At 37.8% G+C, this 7,570-nt stretch overlaps 2 long non-coding RNA genes across 2 annotated transcripts in view; one reads left to right on the top strand and one right to left on the bottom strand.

The window, feature by feature from the left end:
• Positions 1-3,609: 3,609 nt before the first annotated feature.
• LOC107561093 (uncharacterized) overlaps positions 3,610-7,570 on the bottom strand; it is an 18,307-nt gene continuing 14,346 nt past the window's right edge. Inside the window, exons 2-3 of the long non-coding RNA XR_001605803.1 lie at positions 5,699-5,703; positions 3,610-3,622 (exon numbers count right to left, since the gene is read on the bottom strand). This is a non-coding gene — a long non-coding RNA (uncharacterized lncRNA). The remainder of the gene's footprint in view (positions 3,623-5,698; positions 5,704-7,570) is intronic.
• Positions 3,613-4,219, top strand: LOC107561091 (uncharacterized). The gene is made up of 3 exons (XR_001605801.1): positions 3,613-3,694; positions 3,773-4,000; positions 4,082-4,219. It is a non-coding gene; the product is annotated as an uncharacterized lncRNA (long non-coding RNA).

Below are 7,570 nucleotides of genomic sequence, written 5' to 3'. Positions count from 1 at the left end.
GAATATCATTCTTCCCCACATGGATGATGATTTGATTTGCAGTCTTGTGCTTCATCAGAATGTTCCGAAGTTCCCTGTTCACATCAGAGATGGTTGCTTGAGGAAAGCAGCATGTAGTTGTAGTCCTGCTACTGATATTTCTGATAATAGAGTCGCCCACTATCAGAGTCCTGGGCTCGGCTGCGCTCGGAGCTGAAAGCCACTGTCTGCTCGACCGTGAGCGCCTGTTAATAGCGATGTTAGCTGCTGGCTCATCCGATCCATGTTTAATCACATTTGGGGATTCCTCACCCACATTCATTAATGCTTCAAATCTGTTCTCAAGCTGTATAGGGGGTGGTAGAATACCAGTATTCACAAGCCTTGTCATAGCCGTATCTGGGGTAGAGGATGCTACGGCAGCAATACGAGAAACTCGTGACAATCTGATGTCTCTACTGCCTTTGGGTCTCACTCCCTTTTTGTGCCATCGATTAGTGTGACAATCAGTTTCGGCTTGTTCCTCTACACTTGGTATAAACTGTTGAGATTCAATAGATTCACAGGACTCACCGGCTGTATGCTGAGGGGGTCCATGATGACGGTCTGCTGAGTGTTCTGCCTGTTTTTGAAGTCCAGCAAGTAACTTTGTTTCAAGAACCACAGTCCGTTGTAGAAGTTTATGGCAGTTCATGCAGCAAGTAGATTCAACAGGAGGCATTTTCTTTCTCTTCTGTTTGAATGTAGACAGCTGTGTTTTCCCGTCTCTGAAATGTAAGCTGCTGGCAGTGGGAGGCAAAGAGTCTTCTTTTTCGTGGTATTATTCCAGTCCCAAAGAGTTTTTAATTTTAGTGTTTGTGCCAAAGATGGGTTGTTTGAGCATTGTGCTGATCTGCTGAAGTAAAAATCTTAGAAAAATCAGAGAAAAGTACAAAAATAGGGAGCAAAGCGCAGAGCAGTAAGTAAGAACGTCCGAACGGTAGCGAAGCCGGAAGCTGAGACAATGTTAGCGGTGTATATTTTTGCTTTGTAATAAGATGAAAGTATGCTGTAGAAAAGCGCTATATACATGTAAGGAATCATTATTATTATTAAATAAATGCACAGCCATTTGCACTCTGTATCGAAAACATATATATGAATGCGCTGTTGCACCTCTGATCACTTTTAAGGCTTATTCTGCTGCGCTTATATAAGCCTTTTGACAGGTTGTCACGGAGCTGTAAAAATGGTTACACTCACTAAATGAATGAATTGCGTTTGTCAAACTCTTATTACAAAGCAAAAACAAACACTCTCCTCAGATCCATAAACGTTTCTCTTAGTTAATGTGTGCGATGTCATCTCACAGTCTGAAGCGTCTGTCATAGCAAATCAACACACATTGTTGTGAATAATTAAGCGAAGCGTCTTCTCATAGGATAAGAACACGCAGTCTCATGAATAATTTAATAGACAACGACGCGTCATCGATTGTGACAAATTGTGACGTCAACATAGGGCTGAGCGATATAGCTAAAAAAAATGATCAATGATATAATGTTTCATATCATTCGGTATTGATACTTATTTACATTTTTTATAACCTTTTTTTAAAACAAAGAGCAATAGAATTTTTTTAAAAAATGTAACCACTGTATTTTTAAATTAACCCAATTTATTGAGACAACAAATTTTTTTTTTTACAGTCAAACACACAATAAACATTAAACAAATATCTAATTTCTAATGTTTTATACGCAGATTAAATAGGTCTTAAGGAAACTTTTGGCTTGTCTCCCGAGGCCACAGGAGGGCGCAATGAGCAAAATAATGCAGCACATTTAAATTGCCAACGCAAGGAAATAACGGTCAATAAAAAAAACGTGCATTACGTCTAAATTAACTCATATAAATCAAATATAATTTCGTAAATTGCATAAACAATTATGAACAACACAGAATCATGTATTTATGCATTGCTTAATACAAAGAGCTGAATCGCCCATCACGCAGATTGCATTTAAAAACATAAGAGACTCAGTAAAAAGGAATACATCTCCACAAATATGCGACATGTTTTCTACAAGTTTAAACTGTTTTAACTTTGCATGGCTTTCTACATCTCCTGTGTGAGACGCGAGTGCAGCAGCCATATTTGTCCGTCTAAAAAATGTGCTGAATATGCATGTGTGTGAATGGCTTGGTTTCGGTTTTCACCTAATCAAGATCTTCTCCACATTGAGCTTCTATATTTTTCTAATATTGTTCATGCATAACACAGCAGCGGCGCATCTCGTGGGCTAGACTAACAAAACATAAAAATGCAAAAACCTCACTTACATCATTACCGCATCTCGTGTGCCACTGATTACGGTCCCTGACGCACTCCTAACATTCAAATGCAAATATTTATTTTAAATTCGACTAATATTATTTTTTTTCATTCACAATCTCCTCATCACAGGCAAGCACAGCACTCAATTCAGCATGTGTTCATGTTTGTGTGTGCTAGGGGTGCAACGGTTCAACTTACTCACGGTTTCGGTACGGTTCGGTATGTGCTATGTTTAGGGAAAAAATAGTCAAATAAAAATAAAGAAAATAAGAACAAATAATCTAACTACAAACAACAGCACAAATAAATAAACAGTGAAAAAAGATACAAATAAAATAAACAGTGCTTTTCAGTTTTTTTTTTTAGGTAGGTCTAACAGTTTTACAGAAATTGAAATAAAACAAATGTAAAATAACACTGCATATTTGACTGTATAAATTAGAGATTAATCCTTATTAAAGTTACAAAAGTTATTCAATCAAGAGCAGTGAGAGATTTCCGTGTTGTTGTTGTTTGATTAACATTAAGAAAGTGCTGTCACTTTAAGAGAACGCACTGATCCAGGATACTCACCAAGACGGGCATTTTTAATGTGACATAATTTTTGTGTGAATTTGTTCATTCAAACACAATACTTCACAGAGAGTTTAAAGAGATAGTTCACCCAAAAATGAAAATGTGATGTTTATCTGCTTACCCCCAGGGCATCCAAGATGTAGGTGACTTTGTTTCTTCAGTAGAACACAAATTATGATTTTTAAGTTCAACCGTTGCAGTCTATCAGTCATATAATGGATGGCTATGGTAACAAAGTCTATGAGAGTAAAAAAACATGCACTGACAAATACAAATTAAACCCTGCGGCTCGTGACGACACATTGATGTCCTAAGACACGAAACGATTGGTTTGTGTGAGAAACCGAACAGTATTTATATAATTTTTTACCTCTAATACACCACTATGTCCAACTGTCTTCCAGCGCGCACTGCTTCCGGGGGTGACTTTCCACGTATTCCCAACTTCTGAGCCTGCTCGCCGGAAGTTATGGTTGATTGCTCTTCGGCTGGATATCAACACACACATTAACGTACTAAAGTTGTTGAGGGTCTACAGCGATAATTTTTCCCCTGATGATTTTACATACCCAGGAGAGCATCACGTACGACCAGTGTTACGGCGAGTGTTTAACTAGTTAGTTTATAGTCAAAAGTTGACTATGACTGTGATGTTGAACAATACTTTTGGATGCGGATTAACATTTTCTTTTTCTTGTAGGAATGATCAAGAAATTGGCTTCGGTATCCAGATACAAAGACAACAGACCACTTCAGCCATGGATTAAGAGCATTAGCAATCATCTGTGGTTTTCATGTTCATCTTGTGGAGGTGACCCGGATGTAAGTCTGTGTTTCTGTAACTGGTTTTTATGAAATAAACTGTAGAAGACAGCTAAATATTTACTTCAAATTTATCAGGAGCTGATCAAAAGGTGGAAGTCACTTCTGCACTACATTTGTGGGGTTCATTCCAGGACAGAAGATGGAGAAGAAAGAAGATGTCTGCATAGCGAGCTTACCCCTGATGAGCAGAGAAAAAAAAATGGCTTGATAAAAAGTCCAGGGCATTCATTACATTAGAGAACCTTGTCTTAGACAAGGGTCTTCTGAAAGACCTCAGGCAGATGGCACTTTTCAAGCATACTGGTTAGTTTACATATGTATAATGTATGTACATGTACAGAGCAAGAACATTTCTGAACACTATATTATTTTATTTTTTATCAGGTAAGCTTGAAGTGTTCCATTCACTGCTCCTGAAGTACTGCCCCAAAAGAATACACTTCCATTACACATCAATGCTTGCACGTACCCAGGTGGCAGTGCTTGACCACAATGAGAATGTTCACAGACAGCAAGCCAGAACCAACACTGGTAAGTTTGCTATACAATACATCACTGATTGTAATGTAATATTTCAGTACAAATATAAATTATTATTATTTTTTGGTAGGTATGCCACGGTTCAATGTAGTGTTCCCCAAGCACTCTAAACAGTGGGTGGCCAGAAAACTGTACGAGTCCCCAACTCAAAATTTCAGAGACGAGTATTTGAGAGGCGCATGGATGCACTATTATTTACAAGGACTCTTCTTCACATTTGGCAATACAAGCTGTCCCAAAAAACATATCGCAGCAGACCAAACCATTTAAGGAAGACACAGTCGCAAAGCATTTGTCACGATTCTCACAGTAGTTTTTTTTACAGACCGACAACAGTGTAGGTTAACTTTACGAAGTGACACTAATAAGTTCCACATTGCATGGTGGTTTTCTTTAGGAGTGTGTGTGTGTATGTTTGACATCGCCTGTTAAAGTAGTATCTAAAAGTCAATCTATCTGTTAAATAACTAAATGAGTATATAACAAAAAATGTATAGGAAAAATTCAGTAATTGAGATTTAAATTATAATTGATCTATTAAACATCGTATTGCATTTGGTTCCTTATTTACTTATAAACAACTTAAAACCTATTATAACTAAAAAAAAAATCTGTAATTTTGTAACTGTTCATTTGTGAATCTACAGATAAAGAAAATTAAACTGGTAAAATACTTGCTTTCATGTAATGTGTCATTACTCTTTATTCTAACTGTCTGTCTATCTCTATATAATGAAACCATTATAAGTACTGACTGTTTAGTATTGCACATAGAAAAGAACATGTATTGACAATTTTGTTTTATTTTAGGAAATCAAAGACAACTGAAATTTACGTTATAATGACACCAGCCAAAAAAAAAGTCATTGCTCATAAATCGATAAATGGTAATGACTATAAGACAAGAAAAAGGCTTACATTTTATAGGCTTACAAGTAATAAATATAGAAAATATATAGAACATAGTTACAAATTATAAGAGTTCAATTCAAATTTCTACAACATTGCAAATGCATTGTCTGCTTCTGTGAAGCCCACATAACTTCGCGGATGGCTTTCACCACACAAGAGGGTAAAACTTTTCTATTTCTTCTGCCCAGATATTCCCCCTTCAGCATCCACTCCAAAACCACACGATACGCCACCAACCTACACTGACTGAAATATAAGGCAAACACTATAATAAACTCATTTGTTCATATGCACCCCTGTAATCGTTGCAATAACATTACAAATACAACACATTACTCACTCTATTGACAGCGTGCCATTGGGTTCATCTGGCCTTGGACGTCGCCTCCAGTTTATACGTGGCAAGCTAAACACAACGTGCAAAACACTGTGGCTCAACAGCGGAGAAAAGTCTGGATCTTCAGTCAGGCAGGTGTGATGGGACACCCTCGGCAATGTCCTCGTCGGCGTCTTGTAGTTATGGCATTGCTATGTTCCATTCGTGACAACAGATGCTCTCCACTTCTGTTGGCATCTCACAACACTTACTACAAGAACACCACCACTTTTGAAGAGATCTCTGTCTCTCCGAGGCTTGAAGACATGCTGCTGCAGCAGATGCTTCCTCCATCTCTCTGAGTTCTTGATCTGAGTGTTCTGGTTCAAATAAATACAGTTGGGCAGAAAAATCCACGTGGTCTGTTGATATATCAAAATCGTCTTCCATTGTGATTACCTGTACATCTAAATATCTTTAGATCTTCACAGTGGCAGGGAACACCGCAATGACTGTGCAAACAATAAGTGACGTATACGCGCGAGAGATCACTTAAACTACGGAAGCAGTGCGTGCGTTCGAAGACAGTTGGACATAGTGGTGTATTAGAGGTAAAAAAATATATAAATACTGTTCGGTTTCTGGCACAAACCGATCGTTTCGTGTCTTAGGACATCAATGTGTCGTCACGAGCCGCAGGGTTTAATTTGTATTTGTCTGTGCATGTTTATTTTACTCTCATAGATTTTGTTACCATAGCCATCCATTATATGACTGATAGACTGCAACGGTTAAAGTTAAAAATCATCAAATGTGTTCTACTGAAGAAACAAAGTCACCTACATCTTGGATGCCCTGGGGGTAAGCAGATAAGCATCACATTTTCGGGTGAACTATCCCTTTAATATTTGCGCGCGTTCTGAGACGCGGGTTCACGCGCTTCGGATGAGCGCACACACAGATCTTCTCACTGTGCGCGCGCACGAGTTCACTTCTGGCTCTTTAATATTGTAATATAATATCTAATAAAAAAAATTTATATTTAATATTTCAATTTAATCTTTAAACTGACAAGGCTTAAAAGAGTATAGTTTAAACACAGATAGTAACGTGTGCTGTTCAGGTCTCACCTGCGCTATCAACACGTGATGACGGCATAAATGACAGTTATTCTTTTTGATTAAAGAGTGACCGGTTTGTCCACGTGTTGTTTTTTTCTCTCTCTCATCGCTCTTGTTGTAATGTATTGGGAAGCCAGAATTTGTATCCATCAACAGAAACATACATTAGTCGAACTCTAACCAAAATTAACCAGTTTTCTCCAACAGTTAAAATTATCAGATGCTAACATTGTCTTCTATGTGCAACACAAACACCTCTGCTAAAATCTCAGAAAAAGTAGTCTGGGGTTTCATGACCCTTTAAAGATACTGGGGGGAGAATAAATTGACACATTGGGCTAAATTAACCATCTTTTGATCTTCGAGATTAAAAGATTACTAATAAGGATGTAACGATTAACCGTGAGCCAGCTGAAAATCGATTCAAATATGTGACGATTCAGATCGCGATTCATTTAGGGGTTGGAGTTTATATGAATGTATGTCTGAGGGAAACTTACGGTCTTTAGAAAAGTTTAGATGGTATTTTTTCTTTTCATCTTGCCTCTGTATAATGCATAATAGGGCTGTGCAATTAATCGCATGCGATTGTCACGCTCATCTCGTCAGTAAAGTCGCCCAGCAAGCAATAGCCGTCATTTCAACGTCTCTGTTAAGTATAGACCCGATATAGTCCGGCTATGTGTAACCCGCTTCTAGCCCAAATAACCTTGAATTTGGTTTCATGTCGTTTTTTGGCAAAATAACTTGTGAGATGTATGATATTCCATCATGTAAGCAAAGTAACAGCGTTTACAAGGTGTTTGGTTTCATTTCTTTGACATGTTCAATACGTAACCTGTGTGTAACCACGATTTAGCTCTGTAGTTAGATCTGTAGCCCACTTACAGTCAAACCTGATTCACTGTAATTTTTGGCCAGGCAGCGATGTTTGCAGTGTCAATAATATCTACAAAGATATAACAATCATTTCATCACATGGTT

Source organism: Sinocyclocheilus grahami, unplaced genomic scaffold (assembly GCF_001515645.1).
Source record: "Sinocyclocheilus grahami isolate Dianchi unplaced genomic scaffold, SAMN03320097.WGS_v1.1 scaffold757.1, whole genome shotgun sequence".
Classification (NCBI taxonomy): Eukaryota; Metazoa; Chordata; class Actinopteri; order Cypriniformes; family Cyprinidae; genus Sinocyclocheilus; species Sinocyclocheilus grahami.
This window is presented reverse-complemented; position numbering and strand designations above follow the sequence as displayed.